The 14,302-nt window shown below is 41.5% G+C and overlaps 1 long non-coding RNA gene across 1 annotated transcript in view; it reads right to left on the bottom strand.

Annotated features, from left to right (window-relative positions):
• The window catches only part of LOC116632448, a 193,580-nt gene extending 180,871 nt beyond the window's left edge, over positions 1–12,709 (bottom strand). Inside the window, exon 1 of the long non-coding RNA XR_004299413.1 lies at positions 12,569–12,709. This is a non-coding gene — a long non-coding RNA (uncharacterized LOC116632448). The remainder of the gene's footprint in view (positions 1–12,568) is intronic.
• Positions 12,710–14,302: the final 1,593 nt, after the last annotated feature.

Genomic DNA, 14,302 nt, shown 5'->3' with positions numbered 1-14,302 from the left:
ATTTCATATGGACTTCATCAGAGAAAAAGTATTTGGCACACACTAGGAAAAAGGATAGAGTTCCTCTTATCCTTTATAATCACTGCTTATTCTACCTTAAGACAAAAAGAGAGGAAGGGGTTTAGGGAAGGCGGAAGAACTTGATATGTTTTACTTTGGCACTTCACTGCCACATGCCCTGGCACTAAAAAAAGAGCCCCAGGCTGGGGTTCAGACACGCTGACTCTTGTTCAGCCTCTACAACTAACTTGCTGTGTGAGAAGTCACTTCAGCACTCCCACTCATAAAGGGAAAGCTCTCTAAAGATCTCCTGGGGGCGTCTACAAAATGCAGACTGTTGGAATCGGATGCCGATAGCTTTATCTGTGACAAACTCCCCCAGGGATTGGGATATAGGTGGTCCTCAGACCACTCTGTTGTCCCTATGACCCTGAAGTTCCCCCAACTCTAAAGGTCCATGATTCAATGTCCAGGTGTCAGCAAAGCAGTGAAACATTATTTCAAGGTTTGGGGACTAACGTGGTCACAAGGATATCAGTGCTCATTGATCATGAAAGTAGTTATCTCCCTTGGGGATTATTTGTATTTTAAAGCCATCCCCCTTCAAATCCTTTCTTCTAGGTGGGTTTATGCTTGCCAGTGAAAGGTGGGCAACAAGAGGCAAAGAGAGATTGAGATATGAACATCCGATAATGGAAAAATATGTTACTTGTCAGGTCAGCACATATAAAACTGAGGTGGGAGACTGAGGGAGACCTGGATTTGGGGTTGAGCCAGGTTAAAAGATGCATGCAGTAAACAGCTTATAGATCTACTTCCTCCTAGTTCTTAATAAGGGCTACCTCAAAAGACTCAGCTTGTAGATCAACAAAATAGGTGGAAGTCCACATGACCTGGGGACTGGCCATCCATTTTTAAAATCATTGTACAAAAGAAATATAAAGACAGGTTTTTGCATCCTACACCAAACATTCACTGGACTACAGGCTCCATGGGGAGAAAAGGGACTCAGTCTTTTTCATCTCATATTCTCAGGGCCCGGTACAATACCTGACACATAATAGATGCTCATTAAAAATCTATGGGATGGAAGGATGATGTTATTCTTCACATTACTGACTAGAAAAGGAATAATAAAATGCAAATTTCTGTTTTTAATTGTCCTTACATGGCAATCTCAGAAATTATACTTTGGCCTTCAATGGCCAAATGGATGTACTCCCAGTCTTTGCAATGCCTGAAGGTCATACTGTTTATTAGTTTGTGTATTCAACAAATTGTATACAGCTAGCAAGGGGGCTGCTAAGATGGAGCAGACACCACAAGCAGCAAGCTGACAATCCGGTATATAATTGCAACCTGTACAGGATCTAAGAAATTTCAGAAAGCATTTGGTAAAGGTAACATTTTGTTTTACTTAGAAATATGAGACAGAACCTCTGAGACCTGAACTCATTCTATCCAAAGGAAGAAAAAGCAAAATTTCTTCCAAGCACTTAGAATCCAACAGAGAAACCTTGGATCTCAAAAATAAACCAGAAGCTCACATGCTAGGAAATAACTCCATTTCTTTTCCCATCTCCATTCCTCCCACCCTCCTCCTCCACCAGATACCACAACCTCTCAGGACCCACTCTCCTCAAATCAAGCATACTTTTAACTACAGGTGACCCTTCTACAATGGGTTTGAACTATGCAGGTCCACTTATTTGCAGAAGTTTTTTTTTATAAATACAGTACAGTACTGTAAATGTATTTTCTCTTCCTCACGATTTTCTTAAATAACATTTTCTTCTCTCCATCTGCCTTTATTGTAAGAATACAGTATATAATACATACGACTTACAAAGTATGTATTAATTGGCTGTTTATGTTGTCAGCAAGCCTTGTCAACTGTACAAGCTATCAGTGATTAAGTTTTGGGGGAGTAAAAAGTTATATGTAGATTTTCAACTGCTCTGGGGATTGGAGCCCTAACGCCCACATTGTTTAAGGGCCACGTGTATTGGTTATTACAGTCAGAGGCTGCAAATTCCAACACAGAGCGTCTGCAAAATAAGTAACAAACTTTCCAAAGGATTAAACACTGATAACATTTCTTAGGAGAAATTTTAAAGGCCTCCTTGGAGGCTACAGGCCCGATCTAGAGCCCATCATGCTTCCCCTCTCTCTTTCATGTGAGAAGCCTTCAGGACGCCCATAAGGAGGTGGAACCTCTTACCCACTGGTAGTTGGATGGTGGTTGACCCTGAAGACTGCTGCCTCCAGAAGAAATGTGAGAACCAACTGAGACTCTGACAAGAATGTCGAAGAGGAGAAGTCTGCCCAGGCAGTGGCTGGTTCGAGGTGGCCCTGGGTGGCCTGTGTCATTTCCTTGAGTGCCCTACACAAATGGTCTTGACCTTACCTACCGTTCAGTACAATCTGTGTCTCCATCTCTCCTCTTTTTTTGGCATTAAAAAAGTTGAAATGCATAATGAGGGTTGAGTTCTCTACGTGAATGCTAAGGCCACCAGATTAAGCTCCAGATGGTTATTTACTTCATAGTGTATTTGTGTGTGTTTTGCTGTTGTTTCATGATTTTTTTTCAGAAATGAAATCAACCAAAGCTGTTTAGAGAAACTTCAGAGTCTAATTCTGCAGCAACCTGGTGGCCTTGACACCAACGCGGTATCAAAGACTTGGGCCAGTAGTTCTGAACAGAGGTGATATAGCTCTTTACAGCTTGTCTGGAAATTTGTGTGGGTGTTTCAGTTACACACTGATAGGGGGTCACCCCTTGCATCTGGGGAGGCTGGGGATGCTAGACATCCAGCCAACTTCAACCATTCAGCATTCGGAAGAATTCTCCCAAGATCTGCATGGTTTCTCATCTTCCCAAAGGATAATCCTATAGCTGAGAAATTCATTTATAATTATCTTAATGCAGAAGCTTTTTTCCACGTAAATTTAAAGGTTTTTATTTTTGCACTGTTTTGATATAAAACAATTTTCTAGCAATGCAACTACCACGGAAATCGGGACAATTTTTTTTTTTTTTACTTTTTTACTTTCTCCAGAACTTACCTAGAGCTGTTCGCATTTCAGAAAAATAACGGCTTTCAAGCAGATACTGATGGTATTTGAGTCGCCACTGCAATTTCTCTGTCATATGCATGGTGATTCAATATACAAAGGTAAGCATCCAACTATTTCCTTATGTCATCACATAGTGTTTCATAATAAATTACATTTATTTCTTCTTTATATTGTACTTAGGACATTGTAACTTCTTGTTATTGTTAATATTATGTGTATAAATAAGTTATACTACCTATGTGTTTTATTTCAGGATAGAGAAGGGGCAGGACTACAAAGCCCTTATTCCAGAAAGAGGTAGCTAGGTAGGTTTTACATTCTTGCTCCTTAGTTTTAATCTGCCTAAAATGAACTACCCACCATCCAGGACAAACACTAGAATACTGCCAGCACTATAGAAACCCCCATTAGGCCTTCTCAAAGATAACCTCCTTCCACTTAAAGGGAACCACTATCTTGACCTCCATGAAAATCTCTTTGTAATTTACCACCTAAGCATACCTTCCTAAACACCACTTTGTCTTTCCCCCCCCTTTTTTTTTGAAGGGTCTGTAAATGAAATTACAGAGCAGATGCTTATGGTCTCCGGTTTCTTTTGCTGTGCATTATGTTAATAAGATTCATTTACACTTTTGTGTCTAGCTAGTGTTCATGTCTTTTCATTGTGGCATTATATTCCACCATGTGAATCTACTGCAACTTACTTTTCCATTCTACTGCTGATAGACATTGGACTGTTTCCAGGCTTTGGGGATTCCAAAAAATGCTACGAACATCCCTGTCCATACCTCCTGGTGTATCTGTACACACATTTCTGAGGACTACATTTAGAATTGTCAGATAAGATGCAGGACATCTAGGTAAATTTAAGTTTCAGATAAACAGTATTTTTTTTTTTTTTTTTTACTGTAAGTATATCCCAAATATTGTATGGAGCATAACTATACTACAGATTTATTCTTTATCTGAAATACAAATTTAATTTGTATCCTGTATTTTTATATTGCTACATCTGGCAATATAAAAAATAAACCTGTAAGTAGAAATTGCTACTTCATAGAATAAATGTAACTTCAGCTTCCCTAGATAATGCTAAACTGTTTTACTAAAAGGCTGAACTAAACTACACCTTCTCTATCAGTGTCTGAGAGTTTTTTGTCATAAGCTACATGTCTACATATGTGTGGGTCTTTTTTTGGATGCTATTCTATTGGACTATTGGTCTGTTGTGGTGCCTGCTGCTATTTTGATTTGCTATTGTGTTGAATCTATAGAACAATTTGGGGAGAATTTACATCTTTATAATATTTAGCCATCTACTTCATGAACACTGTATTTAATTCTGCTCCTTTTTTTTTTTTTTATAAAATGGAGTTTTATTCTCTAAATTTCTTTCTAAGGGTATTTTTAAAAATTTTAATTCCAGCATAATTAACATACAGTTATATAGTTTCAGGTATACAAAATAGTGATTCAACAGTTCTGTACATCACTCAGTGCTCATCACAATAAGTGTGCTCTTAATACCCTCACCTATTTCACCCATCCCCCCACCTACCTCCCCTCTGGTAACCATCAGTTTGTTCTCTATAGTTAAGAGTCTGGTTTTTTGTTTGTCTCTTTTTTATTTTGTTTTGTTTCTTAAATTCCACATATGAGTGAAATCATACGGTATTTGTCTTTCTCTGACTGATGTATTTCACTTAGCATAATACCCTCTAGCTCCATCCATGTCATTGCAAATGGCAAGATTTCATTCTTTTTTTATGGTAAAGTAATATTCCATTATATATATATATCTCCACACACACACATATATGTATACCACATCTTCTTTATCCATTCATCTACAGATGGACACTTGAGCTGTTTCCATAATTTGGGTATTGTAAATAATGCTGCAATAAACATAGGGGTGTATATATATTTTCAAATTAGCATTTTCATATTCTTTGGGTGAATACCCAGTAGTGCAATTACCAGCTCATATGGTAACTCTATTTTTAATTTTCTGAAGAATCCTCATACTGTTCTCCACAGTGGTTGCACTGTTTTGCGTTCCTACCAACAGTGCACAAGGGTTCTTTTTTCTCTGCATCCTCACCAAAACCTGTTGTCTCTTGTGTTCTTGATTTTAACCGTTCTGACAGGTGTGAGGTGATATGGTTTTGATTTGCATTTCCCTGATGATGAGTGATGCTGAGCATCTTTTCATGTGTCTGTTGGCCATCTGGTTGCCTTTGGAGAAATGTCTTTGTGTCTTTTGCCAATTTTTAAATTGGATTGTTTGGGTTTTTCTGGTCTTGAGTTGTATCAGTTCTATGTATATTTTGGATATATAGCCCCTTATTGAATATGTCTGGTCCTCTATTTTTTAATCAATTTATCCTTTAACATATACATCATAGTTATTTTAAAGTTCCAGTTTGATAATGCCAACACTATATCTATTTCTGGGTCTAATTCTATTGCCCTTTTTCCCTATTTGACCATGGATTGAATCGTATTGTTCTATTACATGTCTCAAATTTTTTATGTTTTAAAAGATAGGAGAAACAGGGCGCCTGGGTGGCTCAGTTGGTTAAGCGACTGCCTTCGGCTCAGGTCATGATCCTGGAGTCCCTGGATCGAGTCCTGCATCGGGCTCCCTGCTCAGCAGGGAGTCTGCTTCTCTCTCTGACCCTCCCCCCTCTCATGTACTCGCTCTCTCTCATTCTCTCTCTCTCAAATAAATAAATAAAATCTTAAAAAAAAAAAAAAGTTAGGAGAAACAGAAGCAATATCAATTCCTAAAAAAGTCCATATCCCTCCTGAGAGGCTCCCAGTAAGGGGGAATGAGGAATCCAGTCTGTAGTTAACTTGGGTCTAGCTTTGTTCCCATCTTCATTAGATTCAGCTCACTACTGGTTCAAATGTGCTAGGAAAGCAATTGAGGCTTTCCATTCAGCAAGGCCTAGAATCTGGGCCTTAGCAGATGCCAGATATTTCATTATGCTTTAGAGCTGAGCCACCAATTTTCTAAGCTATGGAAGATCTCACCGTGCCCTACAGCCAGGGTGCTAGCTTCGGGGGTCACTGGCGAGTTCTCTTTACTCTCCAGGCACCACTTCAGCTTTCTGCACATCTCAGAATCATTCTCTGTCCATCCCCCCTGTTATCCCCGTGGGGAACAGCTCGGATGGACTCAGGGAGGACCCAGCATATTCTTAGCTCTTTCTGTCTTTCCTGACAACTCAGAAAGCAACTTTAGTGCGCTTGGCAATGGTTACTTTTTTTTTTTTTCCCAAGGATGCTTTCCTTGTTTTTTTTTCTTAAAGACTTTATTTATTTATTTGACAGAGAGAGACACAGCAAGAGAGGGAACACAAGCAGGGGGAGTGGGAGAGGGTGAAGCAGGCTTCCAGCCAAGCAGGGAGCCCGATGCGGGGCTCGATCCCAGGATCCTGGGACCATGACCTGAGCCGAAGGTAGATGCTTAACGACTGAGCCACCCAGGTGCCCCAGACAACGGTTACTTTTTTAACTTTTGTCTTTGATTTGCTTTTTTTGGCTGTAGAAAAACATAATTAATTATGTATACTGAGCTTTTATCCAGTCATATTGCTAAATTTATTTATTAATTCTACTCGTTTGTCCATAGATTCGTCTGAGAGTCATATACAAGGAAGCTCTCAAGGACCACAACAATCAAACCTCAGCAAGCCCCATTGGTTGAGAGTGTAATTTCCCAAGCCAGATTCCTGGGTTGAAACTCAAGCTCTGCCACTCGTTAGCTATCTGACATTGGACGAGGTTTTGGTGGGTTTTTTTCTTCATTATTTTTTGTCTCTAATTTCCTGACCTCTAAAATAAGGATAATAATAGTACCCACCTCAGAGGTTGGTTGTGTGGATTAAATGAGTTAATACATGCATGGTACTTACAATAGTGCCTGGTACAAAGTCAGCGCTCAATAATATGAGCTCTCTCTGCCTTGGTCTCTATTTGTAGCATTTTCACAGGCCTCCCTCCACATTGTTTCTGTGCTCCAGCCTTAGCAAAGTGGGTCTCCACTGCCACTGCCTGGAACACACTTCAACCTTTCATTACCTGGCTAACTCCTTATGCCTCAACTTTCAAATCATATATTCCTGCCCTGAACGCAGGGCCCTCCCCACCACCGCCGCCCTAGTACAACAGATTCCGCAGCCTTCCTACTGCCACCAAACAGCAAGCAGCAGAAAATACTGCCCTCTGTGTCACACATACAAAGGACAGAATTCTTCCTTTATCTCAAAGAGCCTTTCAATGTGCTTCAACATTTGTACTGAATTAAGTTATTAGACTCTATTATACTGTATCTTTGGTTAATTCTAAATACTGTAAGAGAAGGATTATTTTTTCCATATAAAAAGGGTTTAAAATTTTTTTTTAATAAAAATTGTATGCGCTGTCATAAAATGCAGCTGGAGTTTGTTTGCATAATATCAGGTTTCTCAAAGTGTAGTGTAATAATTAGATACTGCTGTCATGATGAGAGTTTGGAGCTCTGCCGGCATGTTTTTGCAATGCTGCTGCCATCTCAAACTTCACCCTCTCTTTTGGAAGTTCTCTGTATTTTTCTTTGGTACCAGCATTAAAAAAAAAAAAAAACCCTATGGAAAAATATAATCATCGTCCAGACTCAGAGCTCTCCACTGAGATATGCTGAAACAGTACAGATATGCATCTGTTTGGGAGAGCTGAGATATTTTGCTTGGAGTAGGGAGATGGTTGATGCCTTCCTCCTCTTAGGTCTTACTTAGGACATTATGCTTCAGTGCCCTCAGACCCATTTCCCCGCCCTGTCACCACCAATATATTTAGCGATGCTGAGAAACATTCCTCAATTTTCTGAGCTTTAAATTAGTACCTTTCAGAGATGATCTTACAGATCAGAGGTCAGCAAAGTTGTGCCTTTTTCTTTGACTGTAAATGGCCAGATAGCACATCTTTTTGGCTTTACAGGCCATATAGTCTCTGCTGCAATTAATCAACTTTGCCGTTTAGTGCAAAAGCCACCAGAGTAATTCAGCAGTGAATGATCATGGCTATGTCCCGATAAAACTTACTTTTCAAAAACTGGTGGCAGTCTGAATTTGGTCTGTGGACTGCAGTTTCTGACCCCTGCTGTAGACAATCACCTAATAAATAAGAATACCGTTTATTCATCTGTTTACTCATTTATTCATTTAAGGAATATTTACTGAGGGTTACTATGTATGTCAGGAACCACTCAAGACACTGGAGCTACCGTCTTGACAAAAGACTCACAATCAATAACAGTAACAAAAAATAATAATAAATAACCAAACAAGGAATTTTGGATGATCATAGGTGCTTAGAATATTTTAAGGAGATGGGAAATGTCTTGGGACTGCAGGAAAATGTGCATGATAATTAAGCTATGAGTCTCGGGAGGTGATTTAGCTGCTGGTGCCTTATACAACATTATCTTTAACCCTCATTACACCACTGTAAGTTGTATTATTATGCTTTTTTTATAGAACAGGATAAAAACTCCAGAGGCTCAGAGAATAAAGATAATGTGCTTGCAGTTCATAACTGCTGATAAAAGAGTGGGGATTTAACTCCAGGTGCCCTTGTCCCCAAGAGCCCAAGGACTTCCGGTTTCTCCCTTGAACTTTGCTGAGAGTCCTGTGCAATGCCCCTTCTAGCATTCAATGGATTATGGGAAATCAGCCCTGGAAAATAACTGAGAAACAACTTCATTCATTCACCCTTTCACTTATGCATAAGGTCTCTGACCCCAGAGGGAGGCTGGTAAAAGTTGAAAAGTGGTTCGGCAGAGGTGGAGGGAACCCTGATTTGTATCCTCTGCCCATTTCTGTGGTGTAAATACTTCCCCATGGTTGATTTCAAGCTGCCAACTTATGAACTGGCTTTTGCAAAGTTTCAAGAACCTGACAATTGGTCTTTGTGAGTAGCTGCAACTCAGCTCTGCACACCACTGTGCGACACGCCCTTGGTGCTTACAACCTAGTGGAGACACAGACAAGTAAAGGAACCATTTTCATACAAGGCCAGAAGTACTGTTAACTGGGGGTGGAGGTAGGATGTTTTTGGCGCTAGGTGAACGCAAAGAATGGGCATTTAACCCGGACATGAAAACAGAAAGAAAGAAAAGAAAAAAAGAGCAACTGCTGTGGAATACTTGACACCAAAGATGCTGCTATTTGGAAACATTTGTAGTTTTATACATAGAAATCTTCACTTTTTGTAGAAATATTTGTCATCTCGTTGACACGCTCCAAATGGTCAGTCGTTTGACCAAAGTATTTAGATGGTTGTTCTGGTTCTCTACTCTACTTGGTAAAAGGGAGTCCAATTTACTTCAAGGTTTGGAGCTCTAGTCTCCTTCCGGCTGATAACTGCTCCTGTGACCACAGGCAAGTGACTTGGTTCTCTGGGTACTGGTGTATAAATGACCTGAGGAGTGTCAAGTGTGAGTGCCTCACTGTGAAAACTCCCAGTTGTAAGAGTTTTATTTAGGTGGGGCGCCTGGGTGGCTCAGTTGGTTAAGCGTCTGCCTTCGGCTCAGGTCATGATCCGAGGGTCCTGGGATCAAGCCCCATGTCGGGCTCCCTCCTCAGTGGGGAGTCTGTTCTCCCTCTCCCTCTGCCACTCCCCCCGCTTGTGCGCACTCTCTCTCTGTATGTTAAATGAATAAATAAAATCTTTAAAAAAAAATAGATAACTGGGACACCTGGGTGGCTCAGTTGGTTAAGCAACTGCCTTCGGCTCAGGTCATGATCCCGGATTCCTGGGATCAAGTCCCACATTGGGCTCCCGGCTCAGCGGGGAGCCTGCTTCTCCCTCTGACCCTCTCCCCTCTCATGCTGTTTCTCTGTCTCTCTCTCTTTCTCTCAAATAAATAAATAAATAAAATCTTTAAAAAAAAAAAATTTAAAAATAAATAAATAAATAAAAGAGTTTTATTTAGGTGAAGCCTCTTTTCTGTTCTTCTCAGTGAGGACTCTCAGACAATGGGCCCAAATGGCTAGATGGGATTCTGCACCCATGTATTACAGGCCGCTTCCATTCTGTGATCCCTGGAACCACTGAGAGAAGGCCCAATCTAGAACTAAAACTCCAGCTATGCTCCAAAACTAAGAACACCTATAAAATGCACAGAATTTGAAAAGCAGGACAGGACAGGAACACCAATGCCACATGGATGGCCTTCTGAAAATGTCACCAGCTCTAAAATAGCTAGCAGGTGAAGACAAATCCTGAGACGCACAGGACTCGAGAACCTTTCCGGTCCCATCTGCGGGGATCTGCTAAATTCTAATACCCACCGTCTCTGTAAATGAGACAGCAACTGGAACCTGTTCACACATCAGCTAGAAACACTGTTTGGGGAACTTTAGTCGTGGCAAGAACAGCGATGGCCAACATGTGTGTGGTCATCCTCACACCCCGGGGTTGTAACTGCTCTTCTGGTGTTGCTGACACGCAGGATCCCTAAGTATTTTCAGGTTGCGTGCCTGGGTTCCCTGCTTCCCACGGGCAAGGCTGGGGTCTGCAGCTGGTTTCCCCGAGACCCGCTTTCCACAGTCATCCAGGTTCACTTTGCCCCTTCTAAGTCATCTGTGTGGGCAGGCAGCTCCGGACTGCTCCCGCACAAAACAGCAATTCCAAGCCTTGCCTCACTTCATTTTTAAGTGAGCCTTACATCCCCACGACTGGAGATGTGATTAATAAGAGAACCACAGCTGCAACCTGAAAATCTATTTTTACGGCTGTTCCAAACATATGCATTGGGTTCATTTGGAATTCATCCCTATGATTTTAGTTCAAAAGCAGCACCTAGCGGTCTTCAGAACATAGGGACGGTGAGCTGTGATGAGGCCTTGTCGGTGTCTACAAAGCATAAATTAGACAGATCTAGAGACTCAGATTCTCCACTCACACTATCCTCCCTGATGCAGTTAACCATTTAATGACCAAATCCATACATCACCGTGTTGTCAACAAAATCTCCCTCCGCATAAAAAATCTACACAATATCCGGGTCTATATGGCCCATTACAATTTTCCGGCAAAATATCAGTAACTGCACATTCAACCAGATTGACCTACAGGCAAAAGGGGTCAGAAATTTTGTCAGAGAGACCACCGGGAATCCTGGAGACTGTGGCAAAGTGGAAAGCTCTGGTCTTGTGTCCAGGAGGCAGCTTTTCCTTTGTTCTAGCAGATTACCGCCATGTGACAACACAACCCAGGGTTACAAGGGCTGCTAACATTTCAAAGAAAACCCATAACCTAAATGTTGATGTAAATCACTGCCATTTTTAATGGTTCACAATTAATTCACTTTTCACTAAACCCATAGGCAAAACATCTTTGGGTTTGAATATGGCACACAGACGACAGTTTTATAACCTCTGGAATTGATGCAACTGCTTTCTATGACAACTTGTAATTTTAAAGATTTTGCCACACCTTACAAATGTTCTCAAACTTAATCTCTCACCAGCGCCATGCACCCTTCTTTTTAAAAATGTATTTTATTTAATTATATGTTCAGGAAAGTGCATAAATCATAAGTGCTTAAGTACACAGGTTCACAAACTGAATATATATATATATATATATATATATATATATATATATATATATATATAACTGGTACTCAGTTCTGGAAAAAGAACATTACATGCATTCTAGATGCCCCTTATGGTCACTACCCACCCCCACAAGATTAACCATCGTTGTATACACTTTTCTGTTACCTTTTTTCTAAGTTTCTAAGTAAAGTCAAATTAATGAGTCAAATGAATACAGTCTGTGCATGAATTAGTTACAATAATGCAGACTGTGGGGTTGCTAAAAGGCAAAGTATATATATTGTTGCCATGTGGGGAACCTTGGTCTGATATTTCAGATAATTTATCAGCACAGTTTAATATAACAGCCTTGGCCAAGTTTTCCACTCCCTTTGTCCATACAAACAAAGCCAAAGGAAGGGCTTTCTAGTCATCCACTTTATGTTACTTAATCCAGGTCATCTGAGCCAAAAGCTTCCCTAACTACATATGTAGATAAAATCCAAATCCATATGTAGTTTCCTAGTCTCTGTGAATTATCAAGATGCTAGCACAATTTTTTTTTCACGAAATTAACTGTATGTATGAAAGACAGGACTTTGCTTCAGTGAATTTATTTATCTTACCAAGTTTATGACAGACCATCAGGAAGCCCCGCTGTGCTCTGGCTTCTCAATATGTTTTTCTTCAACCATCATCGAGCAGTTTCAATTTTTTGGTTCTCACATTTTTTGTTTTGAAAGCAACCTGAATCTGGCACCATTTTTTTTTTTAAGTGAGAAATAAATAATCTGTGAAGTATGTTATGGCACATTTGGCACAAGATACTAAAACAAAAAGACAGGGGTTTCTGCGGTTTGTGTCCAAACACACACCAGCAATGGTCCCGGTGAACTCACCGTGGATCGCGATCACTTCCTGATTGAGTCAGTGGCTACACTTCTGCTCTGGCTTCCTGCTACAGTCCCCAGCTGCTCCTCCTCCACGCCAAGCTGCAGGGCAGAGAAACAGCCGCATTACGCTGCCACCACGACAGCCCCGCTGTCCATAAGGATCTCTGCGTCACTGCATTGATGGACCATCTCACCAAATGCCCTCTGAAATCCCACCTCATTCATAATCTAAGAAACATAATTCAAGAAACCCTGAGATGCCTTTTCACCTATCGAAGGTGAAGTTTGTTACTGTGATGTTCATTAGTTTAATGATAAGACCGATGCCTGGGGAGAGTGGGGAAAGGGGAAATCTCATACAATGCTGGAGGCGGCATAAACCGCTACACGCGTTCTGTAAGGGAACATGGACCAAGTCCTGGGAGGCAGGACTTTGGGGTCCGTGGCTCTCCCTCCAACCTGACAAAGGGGCTTTGCAATGGAATAAAGGCTGCTAATCAGTTGGCTTTACGATAGGAGGATTATCCTATATTATCAGACAGGCCTAATGTAATCCCACGAGCCCTTAAGATCAGAAGAGGAGGCCGAGAGATGCCCCAGCCTGGGAAGGATCTGACACCACTGCTGGTTCTGAGACGTAACAGGCTCCACCTCAGCACGAGGAGTGGGCCCTCGGAGCTCAGGGAGGCAGGCCCCCGCTGACAGCCAGCAAGGACACAGGGACCCAGGGCTACAGCTGTTAAGGAACTAAATTCTGGCAACAACACGAGGGAGCCTGCAAATGGATTCTCCTCTGGAGGCTATGGGAGAGAAGGTACCCAGCTGACACCTTGATTCTGGCCTTTTGAGACTCAAAGCAGAGAAACCAGCCAGATCTGCTTGATAATAAATAATGACAATAGATGAATGTTGTTTTGAATCAGTGTACTAGCCACAGTTCTCCAGAGAAACAGAAACAATAGGATATATATGGTTGACCCTTGAACAGCAGGGGCGGGCGTGAGGGCAAACAAAAATCCACGTAAAACTTTGACTCTCTTAAAACTTAACTACTAATAGCCTACTATTGACCAGAAGCCTTACTGATAACACAGTTGATTAATACATATTTTGTACAAGTATTATATACTGTATCTCACAGTAAGGTAGAGAAAAGAGCGCATTAAAACATCAAAGGAAGATAAAATACATTCACCTACTATGGGGGGGGGGGGGGAATCCATGTATAAGCGAACCTGTGCCGTTCAAGGGCCAACTGTACGTTTAAGAGGAGACTGATTCCAGGAATGGGTTCACCTAGTTAAGGAGGCCGAGAAGACCCCCAATCTGCCAAGTGCAAGCTGGAGGCCCAGGAAAGCGGCCGGTATCATTCAAACTGAGTCCCCAGCCCTGCGAACCGAGGAACCTCTGGTGTGGGTTCCAGCGTCTAAGGCCTGAGAACCAGGAACTCCGACGTCCCAGGGCAGGAGAAGATGGACCTCCCAGCTCAAGAAGAGAAGGACAGGGAGACAGAGGCGTTCGGGTTCAAGATGGCCCGGGAGGAGGGTCCCGGGATCACCTCCGGGGGTGGGGGGAAGGTGGGGGGACACAGCTAAGCTGCAGCTAGTCAAAAGCCCGCAGGAGCTTGTTGTTTCTTCTCTTCTCCTGCAGGCATTCCTCTGCCTCGTTCCAGCTGACAGGTGCCATCTTTTCTTTTTTTAATCTTTTTTTTTCCCACTGTATTTGTGCTTTTCCCTTTAA

This window comes from Phoca vitulina, unplaced genomic scaffold, assembly GCF_004348235.1.
Source record: "Phoca vitulina isolate PV1807 unplaced genomic scaffold, GSC_HSeal_1.0 scaffold6, whole genome shotgun sequence".
Classification (NCBI taxonomy): Eukaryota; Metazoa; Chordata; class Mammalia; order Carnivora; family Phocidae; genus Phoca; species Phoca vitulina.
The sequence above is the reverse complement of the archived record's forward strand: the minus strand, read 5'-3'. Positions and strand labels throughout refer to the sequence as shown.